Source organism: Euprymna scolopes, chromosome 17, assembly GCF_053919585.1.
Source record: "Euprymna scolopes isolate OS-2025 chromosome 17, ASM5391958v1, whole genome shotgun sequence".
NCBI classification, from domain to species: Eukaryota; Metazoa; Mollusca; class Cephalopoda; order Sepiida; family Sepiolidae; genus Euprymna; species Euprymna scolopes.
This window is the reverse complement of record NC_136498.1, coordinates 13,131,151-13,146,178: the sequence shown is the minus strand read 5'-3', so window position 1 is coordinate 13,146,178 and position 15,028 is coordinate 13,131,151. Positions and strand designations below refer to the sequence as shown.

The 15,028-nt window shown below is 36.1% G+C and overlaps 1 protein-coding gene across 3 annotated transcripts in view; it reads right to left on the bottom strand.

Moving 5' to 3' along the window:
* The window catches only part of LOC145296664 (orexin receptor type 2-like), a 522,856-nt gene that overhangs the window by 358,400 nt on the left and 149,428 nt on the right, over positions 1-15,028 (bottom strand). Inside the window, exon 1 of one of the 3 annotated variants that reach the window (XM_080142606.1) lies at positions 2,307-2,841. The exons of the other annotated variants lie outside the window; for them this stretch is intronic. The gene's annotated coding sequence lies outside the window, so the exon portion shown is untranslated. Of the gene's footprint in view, positions 1-2,306; positions 2,842-15,028 lie in introns of those variants that run through there. 3 annotated transcript variants of the gene reach the window in all.

Here is a 15,028-nt window from a genome sequence, read left to right as displayed (position 1 = left end):
TTGGCATTATTTTGTATAATTTGTTGTTGGGAAATTTATTCCAGTAAGTTTGCCATTTTTCCATTGTGTATGTATTGATATGTTTTTTTTTAATATATAAGTAAGGAATTTTGAAATTTGAATCAGTTGGAATTTTTTTTTCTTATCAACGACAGGCGTCTAAATGTTTCTTATACAATCATGTCTTTTTCTCTTCGATGCCTAGGGTAAGTCGCACGTGCTTTGTCGTGTCTTTCCCTCTCGACCCATGCTGTCACTTGTTCCCTCAACTTTGAGGTCAAAGATCGTCATCACTGTGGCTAGATAAATAGGCGGTTTTATCTCGTCCACAAAAAGGATAATTTATCAAAACAGACCCAAAAGTTTTTAAAGGTTATTCGGGCGATCAATATTCACGTTTGGCAGATCAAATATTACACACAGAGAGAGAGAGAGAGAGAGAGAGAGAGAGAGAGAGAGAGAGAGAAAGAGAAAGAGAGAGAGAGAAATAGACACAGATAAAGACAAAGAGAAAGACAAAAAGAAAGGGAGAGAGAGCGAGCGAGCAAAATTCTTTTTCTTAATTATTTAATATCTAACTAGTCTAAACAGCGCCTTCTATGAACATATTTTGGTTCTTATACAGATAGAGGATTGCATCTGTAGCGATAAAATGATCAAAGCATTTTCCATCGACCTTGTCAACGGGTTTCAGCTTGGTCAGGACCACATAGGTGAGAATTTGTGAATACTAGGCGATGTATGTAATCTTACCTGACTAACATATACTGCATGTAAAGTTGAAACATGGAAGTAGTAATGGAGAAGCAATACTTCTAAAGGAGGGCCCATTATTGAAGACCCAACTTTGTGACTCCCAGGTTTTGCTACAAATAGTAGGAAGCAGTGGGTAGCCGCAAACCGGATCAGAACAAAACACTGCAGGACTGCAGTAAAGAAACGCATGCAAAGGCAAATACTCCCCAATCTACACAAACCACCTGATCCTACACTGTCCAGTCACCTGACTGAAAGTTGGCTATATGACATATCTATCTGGAGACAACTGCTCAGTCTAGGTAAAACATAGCGAGATAGAGGTCCAACTCATACGATACTACAGTCAATTTGAAATTCATTAGCAACTCCACCCCCCGCCTCGTTTAAACCCAGATGCCCGCTCAGGCAAATTGTATTTCTTGTTGATATTGACGACCTTCATGTGGTTCTGTAACGATGTTGTTATTAAAGTTCGATAGGCGAGCTATTTGTGTGCTCATTTAATTATTTTAGTCCTTTTTAATTTTCAAGCGTCTAAATGTTCCTTCAAATAAATATGACTACCTGACACGCCTTTACCTTTTCGCTGACTAGTGTGGCTTGCTTGTACTTTGCGGTGTTTTTCACTCTCAGCTCGTGTTCTCTACTTTTTCTCCATGGTCGATGATTGTCATCAGTGTATCTAGATACGTAGAAGTTCTTACTACGTACAGAAAAGAATAATTATTCAAGATAGATCCGAAACTATTCAAAGATGATTCTGGCGAGATATTACTTTGAGAGATCAAGAGACCAAATTAGACTAAACACTAAGAAGTGGTTTTGGGTTTACTTTCGACCTTACATTCCAAGAGCGATGTTTCTGACAAAGAGGGAAGAATTGCTGTTTTCTGGGTTAGAATCTATCCCATCTAACAATTATCGTTGGTAAGTTTTTGATCTTGAAGTAATATATTTTTAGCTCCTTACATCAAGTGGCTTCATGAATTGTCTAGCGATTTCCTAAAAAATCATGGAAGTCCGAGATATTTGAATTTTCGAATGCGATGTTGTGCCGATATTCTGCCTTGTAAAACTTTTTAAATATTCTGAAGACGCTGAAATTTGGAGAATAATAAACGTTCACCCAAATACAAGCGTCTTTTTTTCACGAAGACTAATTTTACTTTTTTTGTATGGAGCAAGTAATCGAACAGAGTCTTTTTTTTAATCCACGAAAGTAACTTGCATTCGTTTTGTCAGTCACGACAAAAATAGATTAGAAATCTAAAGAACATGTGGTGCAATGCATAAAATTGTTAATTAACAATCAATTCAAAGTAACAGTGTTTTGAAGGTTCAATCCTCAATACAGGCGATATTAAAAACGGAATTACGAATTACTTAAGGCATATAATCGCTCATGATAGCAGTGGAAGAAAATTGTGTTACTAGTCTTGCCTCTCTCTCTCTCCCGCCCGTTGTCTGCCTCTCTATTTTATTGGTACAGGTGACGTCTAAACCATTCCACAACGCATATTGATAAAAGGTTGGCCAATCTTGCTGACCTGATCTCCGGGGATTCTACGTCTTCCATTTTGACTTCTTTGACGTTCTTCCCGGGGCACCTGGATCCAGGATTTGGCCGACTTTCCTTTAAAGTTCTTCCCAGGGCACCTGCCAAATATCCAGCATTGGCATTTCTCGATAAGCAATTCGAAATAAACTAATTTTGGTACTTCACAGGGAACGTGGAACCTGTGTAAACGTTTTTCTTTTTTAATTGATGCTCCCTGAAATGCACAAAAAGTTTTCTTTCACTTTCTTCGTGTATATATCAAACACTACTTTAATCGAGCATATATTTGTTTTTTTAATTTTTTCTTCGATTCATACTTTTATTTCGTGCTTGGTTTTATTTTATTTTATTTTCATGTTATTTTATTTTATTTTGCTTTTTTTTTACCCCAGTAAATATTTTTTTTGTTACATTTATTTTTAAATACATATTCAAATAATACTTTTGGACTTTTTTTGCCTAAAGTAGTATTTCAAAAAAGTTTTTGTGATTAAATAAACCAATAAAAATCTTTTGTGCATGCGCTTTCAGGGAGCAGTCATTCAAAAAACGTTTACGCAGGGTGCACGTTCCCCATGAAATACCCTAACATTTAACAGAGAAGGCAAAACATCGGATGGTAAAACATCGGATGGTAAAACATCGGATGGTAAAACAGAGAAGGTAAAACATCGGATGGTAAAACATCGGATGGTAAAACATCGGATGGTAAAACATCGGATGGTAAACATCTTGTGATTGAACAGACGCATTACTCAGTTTAACAGCAACAAAATTTCTGTCGAACTGTCTGTCGAGGACATATCCCTGACTGTTACGGACACCTACTCAAGCTTTGAAGTTACATTTATTCCTATCTCTGTCAAGGACATCGTAATTTTCCAGTGAAAAGATTCCCACCTAGAAGCTTACGGCCGCCCACGTTGTTGAGATCTCTGAAAAGTTGCAGGAGTCGGATTTTAGTAAGGCAATAAGACGTTGTAAATTGGATATTAAGGCTGCTTATCACATTATCACTGTTTCATTACGTACATAAGTGGTGTCATTGCCTTCATATACTTGTTAAATGAACACTATAGAGGGAAACAGAAAAGAGGAGAGTAATAGGGAGAGAGTTGCAAAGCACTTCTATAAAATGTTTCGTTATCTTCATTTTATTTTTATACTAGCAGGCGACTCGGCGTTGCCTGGTCGAAAAATACGCTTAAATATGATATTTTAATTCATGCAGATTTCATATTTATTATTTTAGAGCCAATTCTCTAGCAATTATTAAATTGAACTTAATATATAGTAATGATTTTAAAAGTAAAAACAAAAGGGCTTCTGTGCCATTTGTTAGAATCGAAACCGAAACATATAGCTTTCCGCCGTTAGTGTATAGCCTCAATTAATACGTATACAAAAAGTATATAAAATAAGACTGTTTAACCTATAAAGCATGCGCAGAAAAAAAAACATGTATAGCCGACTTACGCCAGACGAAGGTTAATATTTAGTTTTTCAATTTTCACCTCTTAGCAGCTATTTTACCGGCAAGTAAACTACCCTATATAGCGATTTTCATATAGACCAAATATTCAGATAGGAGCGATTTTCATATAGACCAAATATTCAGATAGGAGCTAGCAGAGACGTTTCGTACACACACCGACAAGGTGACTTTATATATATATATATATATATATATATATATATATGTATGTGTGTGTGTGTGTGTGTGTGTATATCCGCATGCTAGAACCTTTTGATGTTAAATTCTTCGCAATTTTGCAAAATGTAGAAACTATGCATAACTAGAATTCATCGTAATTGCGATATAAAATCAGTCATTTAATAAGAAACCATAGAAAATGAATAAATGATTAATACTCGTAGTTTAAAAGAATATGCAAATTAGTTAACGTCTCTGTAGTCGCTCGCATATTCATCACTGAGTATATAAAGAAGTTCGCTTTAAATATTTTTTGAATCGAAAAAATGGTTTTTAATATCAATGTAAGAGTGAGAAAAAAAACTTAACTTTATAGATTGATAGATAGATAGATAGATAGATAGATATCGCTACAATACTGAGCTATTTAGATTAAGTGTTATTCTCAAAGCATTTCGGTCAATATAACCTGTGACCTTCTTCAGGTGTATCTTGTCAAACTCGGGAACCTTTCTGTCGAACTTGGGAATCTTTACGGAATTTCGAACAGAAGCCTTTATTTAATCCACGGCGTAGCAAGCGCTTGTTCTGTTAATTATGCCGAATAGAACTCGTAACAGATTGGTAATTAGTTAAGACTTCTACCTGGCCATGCCGACGGAACGGAGAGCATACTAGACTCATAGATTAAATATAAGGTTCCATTCAAAATTTCATGCAAATTCCTGTGTTCGACAGAAAGATTCCGAGTATTACAAGATACAATTGAAAAATTGGAGGTTAAATCGCTGCAACGTTTAGAAAATGGCTATTAAGATGATAATAGTATTTTGAGTAATCCAACGAATATGTAAACTTCTTTATATAAAACCTTATTAAAAAAGCAATCGTTTGGATTAAAACAAATATATAAAAAAGACAAGGATCACAAAGAATTTCTATAAATGCAAATGAACTTTCAAATTGTTCTATTTTACCCGGAAGACACAGAGAAAATCGACTTTTTATATTAGCGGTGTTTTTGATAATTTCTTTTGGTTTTCTTTTTATACTTTCGCGAGTCAGATATGGTCCACGGGTCATGGATTGCCATTATCATGTAAAAATCACGGTTGAACCACAATAGTTTTGCACCACAGACGTTGTAAGTCTGTCTCTGCTCTGTCGTTATTTTCATGGCAAGTGTTCGACTGAAATGCAATCTATGTTTCCTCCTTACTAAACTTTCACAAAAACACTCGACCAGAAACAACCATTATATACGATGTTACCCTCCCCATTTTCTATCTGTGCCTAAATCTAAACGCAGATTTCATGAACAAAACTTCTTTCTCAGAACTATCCGCCCGTGGAAGACTGTTCCGCTGGCCTGCTTCCCGATTGAATACAACATGGTAATCTTCAAATCCAATGCAAAGAAATTCTTATTGCCCCCCCTCTCCATAATCAAATTCGATCCAATTTACACCATTAACAACTACTACACTACTACCTTACATTCATTAACCCTTCTCCTCGAGTGGCTTCAAGCCTCGATAAATGGTGACTCGCAAGTAAAAAAAATAATACTTTTATATCTCCTTGCGAGGATTTAAATCAGCATATAATACTAGTAAACCTTATGTCTACAATACTTATTCTAATTTTGATCAACACCCGTCATATTATTTTAATTATAGAGCTTGTATAAAAAATAAGGCTCAATGGTAAAAGTTCTTAAGAAAAGATTAAATTCAGGGAATCTTACTTAATTTGATGTCTAATTATTATAGATCAAATTCAATGCAAATATTGTTATATTATGAACTACCGGAGCAACGCCAAGTGTCCTTGACGATTATTATTATGATTAATGTAATTCCAAATCTAGATGTTTGGTCAGCTAAAATACGACAGGAGTGCCCCTGACCCACTTCCAGTTGTCTGATCTAACTGAAATTTTGCATGTGCAATGATTTGTATCTCTACGGGTTATGTGGCAAATTACAACTCTGAACTAATTGTGGTTTCTGTTTTACAGGTGGTTCCTATGTAGAGAAAGAATAATCACTCCCTATCACAAATGGTTACGTTTCAAACCCGTTCCCCTGACCAACCAGAACAACACGCATCATTCTAGATCTGTTTCTGTCCACAGTTCCCGATGATTGTATAACAAATGCTGACAGCCCAGTTGGGAACGCTGATCATGCAGTGATAATGGTCGAAATCGCCATAAACTCTAGACCCAAAACTGAAGAGCGAGTGCTCAAAACAACGAGATATTATAAAAAGGCTGACTGGGAAGCCATCATAGATCTTATCAAAGATGCCCTATGGGGAAATATTTTTTCTATTCCTGCTGAACAGTGCGCAAATGAGACCACTGAATGGTTCAAAATGGCACAGGTTACCATGCGGAAATTTTATAGCAAGCCCCACTCTCCCCAATGATTTACTTCGACTTGCGCAACTGCGATTGCTCAAAGGCAGCATGCATACCGCAGATTTAACCGGCATAAGTCCAGTTCAAACAGACAGAAGTATATAGAAGCTAGAAGATACGTTAAGAAAGAAATAGCGAAAGCTAAGAGAGAATTTACTGAAACCACTAAAAAACGCATCGAAGCACAAAAATTAGGAATCTACAACAGTGTAGTAAATAATGGGCAATCAACAATTCCCTCACAAACCAACAATCATGAGGTTGTTTGCTCAGCAACCGAGAAGGCTAATATGCTTGCCAGTCGGTTTGCCTCAAACTCCACACTGGACACTTCCAACCACCCCCTACGTGACTTTCCTTTGCGGACAGACGCCACGCTAGACGATCTAAAAATCACCCCTGCTCAGATGCATGCTATCATAAAAAGACTTGACACTTTAAAAGCATGTGGACCCGATCTCATCTCAACTGTGCTATTAAAAATGCTCAGCCGAAGTAGCTCCAGTTATCTCCAAACTCTACAAAAAATGCCTTAATGAATCTTGCTTTTCGGGCTGTTGGAAAACTGCTTCTGTTGTACCAGTATTCAAGAATTCTGGCGAAAGAACTGACCCATCAAATTATCGCCCCATTAACCTCCTTCCACTTTTCGCCAAAATATTTGAGACCATAAGTAATCATGCTCTAGTCCATCACCTTACAGATGCTAAACTTCTGACTGACAAAAATATGGATTTAGACAAGCCCGTTCCACAGCAGACATCCTCACTGTAATCTCTGAACGTATATACTATTCACTGGACAAAACGGGGGAGAGCAGAGCTCTAGATATATCTAAGGCTTTTGACAGGGTGTGGCATGAGAGTCTCCTCAGGAAAATACGAATATAATACGGTATCACTGGTAGAATGCTTAACATAATTAAATCCTTCTTAGATAAGAGAAAAATCCAGGTTGTCCTCGACGGTCGTACATCTAAACAGTGTGATATAAACGCCGGAGTACCTCAGGGGTCTATCCTTGGACCTCTATTGTTCCTAATATTTATTAATGACCTCCCCGACAAAACTGCCTCTGAGATGGGTATATATGCTGATGACACCACACTCTATAACGGGCACGACAGGAAAACAAATGAACACATATCTAAAGAAATGGCAAAAACACTAGAGGATGACCTCCAATCTGTAGTGGAATGGGGACAAAAATGGATGGTCACATTCAATACTGCCAAGACTAAACTGGTTTCCTTCAATAATTACAGGCAACCTTCTCTGCCACCAATAGCAATGGCCAGTGACTCTTTATCTGAGAGTACATCTTGTAAACTGCTTGGGGCTAATGTTCACAGGAAACATGAGTTGGAACAATTACATTGAAAGCATTGCCAGGGCCGCTGCGAAGAAGGTAGGCTCTCCCTACCGTGCTAGAAAACTACTAACACCCGAAAGTATCCTGTACCTCTATAAGGCCAACATTCACCCGTGTATGTAGTATTGTTGTCACATTTGGGTTGGTGCATCTGCTACTAGTCTCTCGCTCCTAGACAAGGTTAAAAAAAGAGTCGCCAGTCTGATAGGCCCTGAACTGGCATCTAAGCTTCAGCCTCTGTCCCATCGACGAAATGTTGCACCTCTCTGCCTGTTCTACAAGTATTTTAATGGTGAATGCTTTGGCGAACTGCAGACACTTGTGTCCCCACGACGTAGACACCCTTGACAAACCCGACTCCAATAGTTTCTTCCCCAGAACCGCTACCTGCTTCCCCAACTGTACTGACGTGCAGAAATTCAAGTGTAATGTGAACCGACATCTTGCTGCCCAAATCCCAACATAGTACCCCAATAGTTGTGCCCTTGATAGTAGCCCCTACACAAAATGGTAATGTGCCTTGTTTGGGGTGAAAATGTAATGAAAAAATAAATAAATAATAGCTGTGCCAAGTTTCGTTGCTCTACTGCTATGGGAAGTGGGTCAGGGGCATTACTTATTGCACACCCCGCGTATATAACCGAAATATTAATTTGGTAAAAGTGAATTTTAGAACAAATAGCAATTTTAGTCTTTATAAATAATGGGTAAATAGGTGACAAAGATCAGCTAACGGAATCTTTAGCCACATTACAGATAATGACATACATGAGATACAGTGAAAGTTGGTCAGAGTTAGTCACGTTGTTAGAGCGTTAAACAATATATTATATATATATATATATATATATATATATATATATATATATATATATATACGTAGAGAGAGTTTGTAAAGAGAAAAAACCAAGACTCAATTGGAGAGTGACTTAGTCAGAAGTTGGTTGAGTTGAAGAGCAGACGCGTAGCAAAATGCAAGACGAACAGAAAATAAAGTTGCATAAAATAAGCCGGGTGTCGGTTGCCATTCCTTAAGAAATCTTCTTACAGCTTACAGAATGACAGTCAAGAATAACCGACGAAGAAGGTATGTTTTCCCCATTTTTGGTTTGAATAATCCCATAGAAAGATGTTTATTCGTCCTGTAAGGAACTATTTTTGTAAATTGTTAAATTTCCATGTTTGCTGAACTGTATATACACTTATAAATATATGTGCACATACACTAGACAATCACAACTCGGTACATATACACGCATTCTATACTAAGGATATAACATGACATTAAACACATGAAATAGACACGCCATAAACACTCAACAGTATAATAGTATGAGGTATTGGGTTAGTTAAAAATTGGTTCGTTTTCATTTTCTCGATTTTAGAAATCTTGAGAATATCTGCGATTTATATATTTACTAGCAGGAAGACCCGATGTTGTCCGGGATTTAATAAGGACCAATGAATGTTTGACACTCCCACATATTTTTTGCTATCGAAATCGGCGAAATCGCCTATTTTTCAATCAAATCGGTTGATTACCTGATCTAGTTGGGGACTCATCGCAGTGCATCGGGAAGACGTTTCACATGCTTCCCCCCAGTGACTTACAATACATTGTAGTCTACATTGCACTGTAGAGAACCTACTGTTGATTTTATAAAATTATTTTTCTGTATAATGGATTGAATTAAAGTTTAAAATTCAGAAATCAAGTATCTTGCTTCAGTTGTATTCTAAACAGAAAAATTTATTTCGAACGCGCCCCTGTCATATCAAATAACATACTGTCAATGTTATGTGTTGAATTACTGCTTGTGCGGTGATAATGGCTTGAATTTAAGTTTCAAATGAAAAAGTAAAGAATCACAGTTCAATTGTGCTTTAAACAGAAACATTCATTTCGAATGCGCCCCTGTCATATCAAAGAACCTACTGTCGATTTTATATTTCGATGCTTGCACTTGTCATGGTAGTCTGTGAAAGATGTAAATTTTTGTCAAAATCGCCTGTTCTTACTTTCACCGAATTATTTTGATTGTCGATTATCGATACTTATCGAATATATTCTGATACAAACCCTATCTAAGAACACTGCCAGGTGCATTAAGTACGTTCGTGTGAAATTTCATAAAAATCGGCGACGCCGTTTTCGAATCTATAGGGAACGAACTCACATACACAGACACACACAGAGACAACGTTCCTTTTTAGTAGGGATGAATCTTGTCCAACTACGGCTTCACTTGGTCAATGTCGACCATATTTAACCAGCCTCAGCATGGAGAAGGGCTCGCTGAAAAAATCCCTTTCAAAATCGAACAAAGCACGTCTGTCACACTCATTTTTAACAACATTCTTCCCATACGCTTAGTATATTTGTATATCGTTTTCCCCCTTTACTGCAGTCAAAAAGCATCAAATGTTCTTTGCTTGATCTTCCATTAAAAGCCAAAAATACTAGCAAAAATGTAAAAACTTCTCTGTCCAAAGGCTTATTGCACACTTACGTCAGCACATTCGCTACATCAAATACATGATCTGAAGAATAGGAGTATGACATAAACAAACAACTCTTCTGGCCAACCGAAGAGTTCAATTTGCAAATGAGAGTTTATCCCCCAAATTATGAACCCTAAAGCATCTTAAAATATACCACAAAATCTGAATTTTGGGAATACTCATTAATTGATGTTTAACACGTATTGTTACAATTCCACAAAAACTCGGAAGCTTCTAAATTTTCATGAGCGGTTTCCACTCTTTCTTTGTCTTTATTGATATATCCCATAATCCCTAATGACACTGCAAGCATGGTGATCGGTTAATTAAATAGGAGTGAATTCTATTAGAGCTGTAAGAACTAATTTATCTTGAGTTTACATTTGATGGCTAAATATTTTCATTTACTAATCAAATAGAAAAGTTACTAGCTAAACTCATGTGATTTTTGGAATATGACATATTCGTTCCTTGATAAGAATGCACTCTATTAAGATTGTTCTGTATTAAAAAAATAAATATTATTCTGAATATACACTGAATTTTATGTTGAAGCATGTATAAACATTTTTATTTCTTTGGGTGTTTTTAAAACAACTTTCGTTAAAGATGTAGTATATTGTTCTATTAAACCTTTTGTTTAAATAATTTGACTTTTCTCGTTTTATTGAAGAGTAATAAAGGTTTAAAATATATTATTCACTCAGTAATGAGCTTTTGAAGATTATAGGCAAAAGAAATACAAACGCCAAATAAAGCGTTTCATTATTTCTAGTCGCCATTTTGAAAAATCAACTGCAAATGCGACTGTTTCACTCGCAACATGACGCCCTGCCTATACATACAAACACTCACAACTGCTACCTCTCCAAAACCATTATTCGCTCATGTATAAAATATTGTTATTAATCTTATGACCCAACCAACTGTGATGGTCGAAAATTACATCAGTAACAGTTGAATTAGAGCTAAATTGGAACTTTTTTTTTTTAATTATGCGAACAATCCCGGGCAACAACCGGTTGTCTTGCTGATCCAAATTGTTTGGTTGGTGACGCAAATCACAAGAGGAAAAATAACGTCGGGAATGAGGAAAGTAATAATAATAATATTAATAATAATGTTGTTTTATAAAAAGAAATCGTTGCATTGTGTCGAATACTATTGTTTTTGGATATGACCCTAGGTTCAAGGTTTTAAGATTTCGCCAGTGTGGAAAACTTGTGTGGAAAAATTAAATTTATGTTGGAAATTACTTAATTGATATGCACAACTGATTTAGCCAATTTAACCAATCAGGGCGAAGCCAAATTTGACGTTATGAAGATGGATTGGCTGAATGAAAAACCCATATCTCTCAAACGCCCTATAAATGTGCACAGAGCGTGTTTTGGAGTCGAGAGTTGAGTCTATCCACCTTTCCATTTACACTACACACCCGCTTACTGACCGACAGATAGAGAGAGGGAGAGAAGCTAAATCGGTGGTCAAACAAAAAAATTTCGTTTAGAATCACTGTCTAAGCAGTTGCGTTGTTGAACAGAAAAGAAATTGCACATATTTTCCCTTTTTGTAACTGTAAAATAATACAATTGTATAGAAAATGTATTTAAGAATTAATCTTTATAAAAGAAAACTCAAATATTTACGACTGAAGTCATTTATTTTGTTGCGTATAGAAGTCGTGAAAAATCACAACGAATGCTACCCATTGGAGCTAATTTCTTTCAGGTGATAGCAAGTAAGAAAAGAAGAGAAGGTCAGACAACACAGCGCTCGCGGACGTTGTTTTTTTTCTTGTATTCTTTTTATATATATTTTTAAGTTTGTTTTTCTGCTGGAGCAAAGAATATAGGAAGCGTGCATAAATCCCGTCATCATAAAAGCGACCAAGATCACGCTATCGAACATTCTTGTATGTTCCGAAATCGGAAACACCTAGGACTACACTTATGTACCGGTGAACGCAACAGTCTTCACCGTGTTATATTGGTCTCGTTTGACCAGGACATGACTTTTGACTGAGATTAACCAGAGTCTTCATCGTGTTATATCTAAGCTGGTTAATCTGCCACTAGTCTCTTCTTCTTAGACTGAGTTTAAAAAAAGTCCCCTCACTGTCAAACTAGCTTCAAATCCTGTCCCATCGCCACAATGGTTCACCCCTGTGCCTATTTTACAAGTATTTTAATTAAATGTGATATCACAATCTCGTAACACTTGTGTGTCCTCGACGTAAATACTCTTGACTAATCTGAAAACAGCAAAATTCCATCTCTTCACTACAGAGCTTCTTAGATGTCGGAAAGATTTCTACTCTCATAGTTTATTCCTTCGAACTACTAGACTTTGGAATTCCTTTTCTGTTTCTTGTTTTTTTTTTGCGGAATTTTTAATGTAATGTGAATAGACATCTCGTTGCTCAGCTTTTAAAGTAGTACCCTTGTAGGAATGGTCCCTAACAGTAACACCTTACGTCCCAGTAGCGACGTGCCTTGTTTGGGCTAAATATGAGTAACAAACGGTAACATTTATTGCTAGTAAGACTAAGCTGCTCTTCTTTAACAATTATAAGATGCCTTTCCTACCATAACAAATAACACTACCTGTGTATTCTTCCTCCAAACACCTCAGCCTAACACTCATGAGCAATATGAACTGGAACAAATACATTGAAGATATTGCTAAGGCTGCTGCAAAGAAGGTGGGTTCCCTCTATCGTGCTAAAAGACTACTCACTTCACACCTGAGAGTATCCTGTACCTCTACAAGGTCACCATTCGCCACGCATGGAGTATTGTTGGCCCATCTGGGCTGGTGCATCTACCACTAGTCACCCCCTCTTGTATAGGGTTTTAAAAAGAGTCTTCAATCTAGTAGTTGCCGCTTTGTCAACTAAGCTCTAACCTCTGCCCTATAGCTGCAATGTTGCATCTCTGTGCCTTTTACGAGTATTTTAATGGAATGTGCTCTAATGAACTCGTTGCACTTGTGCCTCTGACGTAAATATCCCCGACAAACTCGCTTAGCAACAAAATCTCACCGCTTCACTGTTGCGGTCCGCAAATGCCTGAAAGTTTTCCATTCTGATAGTTTCTTCCCTCGAACAGTCAGACATTAGAATTCTCTTCCTGTGACCCGCTTTCTTGACTGTACTGATATGCAGAAGTTTAAATGTAGCGTAAATTAGCATCTTGTAAGCTTTCGTAGGCATCGTTCTAAATAGTAGTCTCTTACGTCCAAGTGGTGATATGCCTTTTAAAGGAGTGAACGTGGGGAAAAAAACAAACAAAAAAAAGAAAAACAAGCACATAATTGAAATTTTTTACATAGGCATCACCACTTATCAAGGCCAAGAGACCATTCGAGGATAAGGGTTAAGAGTGTACAGTAGTCACTTGGACAATATAGTAATCTTTAGTAATGGAAATTCGGTAAATTTGTTAACTTAAGTGGAACGACTCATCAAGAACTTATTTACGTTGGACTTAAAGACAACTATATTGTAGTCAGCTGGAAAGCAGGAAAACAAGACAATTCCACAGGCGTACAGTTCTAAGAAATAAGCTTTATTCATGGAATCTACGTTTAGGTTTAGGCACAGGTAAAGAGTGGGGGGAATTATTGATAGTGTTTTCAGCTAGACGAGTGTTTCTTGGGATTTATATAAATTGAATTTAAATAACTATAGATAATTCACGTCTCAAAAGATTCTTAATGTCTTTTCCTTGTGGCTGCCTCTTGATTTCTCTCCATCCGATGTTCATCCTGTAAAGTATTTATCCGCATACTTGTTCTATTACACTAACGTTTAAGTTCTAGTCAATGGCTTTCACCGATAATGCAATATTCCTCTTTCCGGCGGCTTACGATTGCTTACTACGATTCGAATTTTGTGTAATTCAATAAACGACTCGACGTTTCGATAGCTCTCAACAAAGTGGGCATACGTGACATTTACTGCTTCTTAGTGTGAACATTATAGGGTACTCAATGTGTGAACGCGTGATGGAGATACCTGTTGAGAGAACAGTGAAATTATAGTTGTTCCGGTGTATATTCACGTAAAGATATCTTTTTACACTCGATACTAATCAAATATTGAGAAAACATAACGAAAATACCAAAGGCAGACATGAAAAAGACAAAAGTTATATATATATATATATATATATATATATATTTATATATATATATATATATAGTTAGTTATAAAATATATAAAGCTTAATCGCCATACATATTTTATAACTAACTAACTAGCTCTACCTACGTATTGAGCACTTTTGATGTAAATACTTAAAGTTTACGCATAAATTCATACTTTCGTATATTAATTTTATGTGAGTAAATGAAGTAGTTTTATATATATACACGAATATTCAGTGTAGCTTAATCGCCATATATATTTTATAAATTACTTACTATATATGTATATATATATATACATATTAAGTAATGTGATTGATAATTTAAAATTTAAAAATCAAATTATAATTAAATTAAAAATCCGTTTCATAAGAAGGAACAACAACAAAATCAATTATCTGTACGATCGTTTCGGAAAACAATGCTTTTTATTGTGGTATACATCAAGTTATGTACAATAATTATATATAGTTTTTTGATAAGCAAGGTCTCCTCATCAGCAAATTTTGAAGGGTTTTTATTGAATTTAAGAGACACCATAAATAAACCTAGCATTAAAAGTAAGGCAGATGAATCTGAAAAATTGAAATAAAAGGTCTGGATTTAAAAT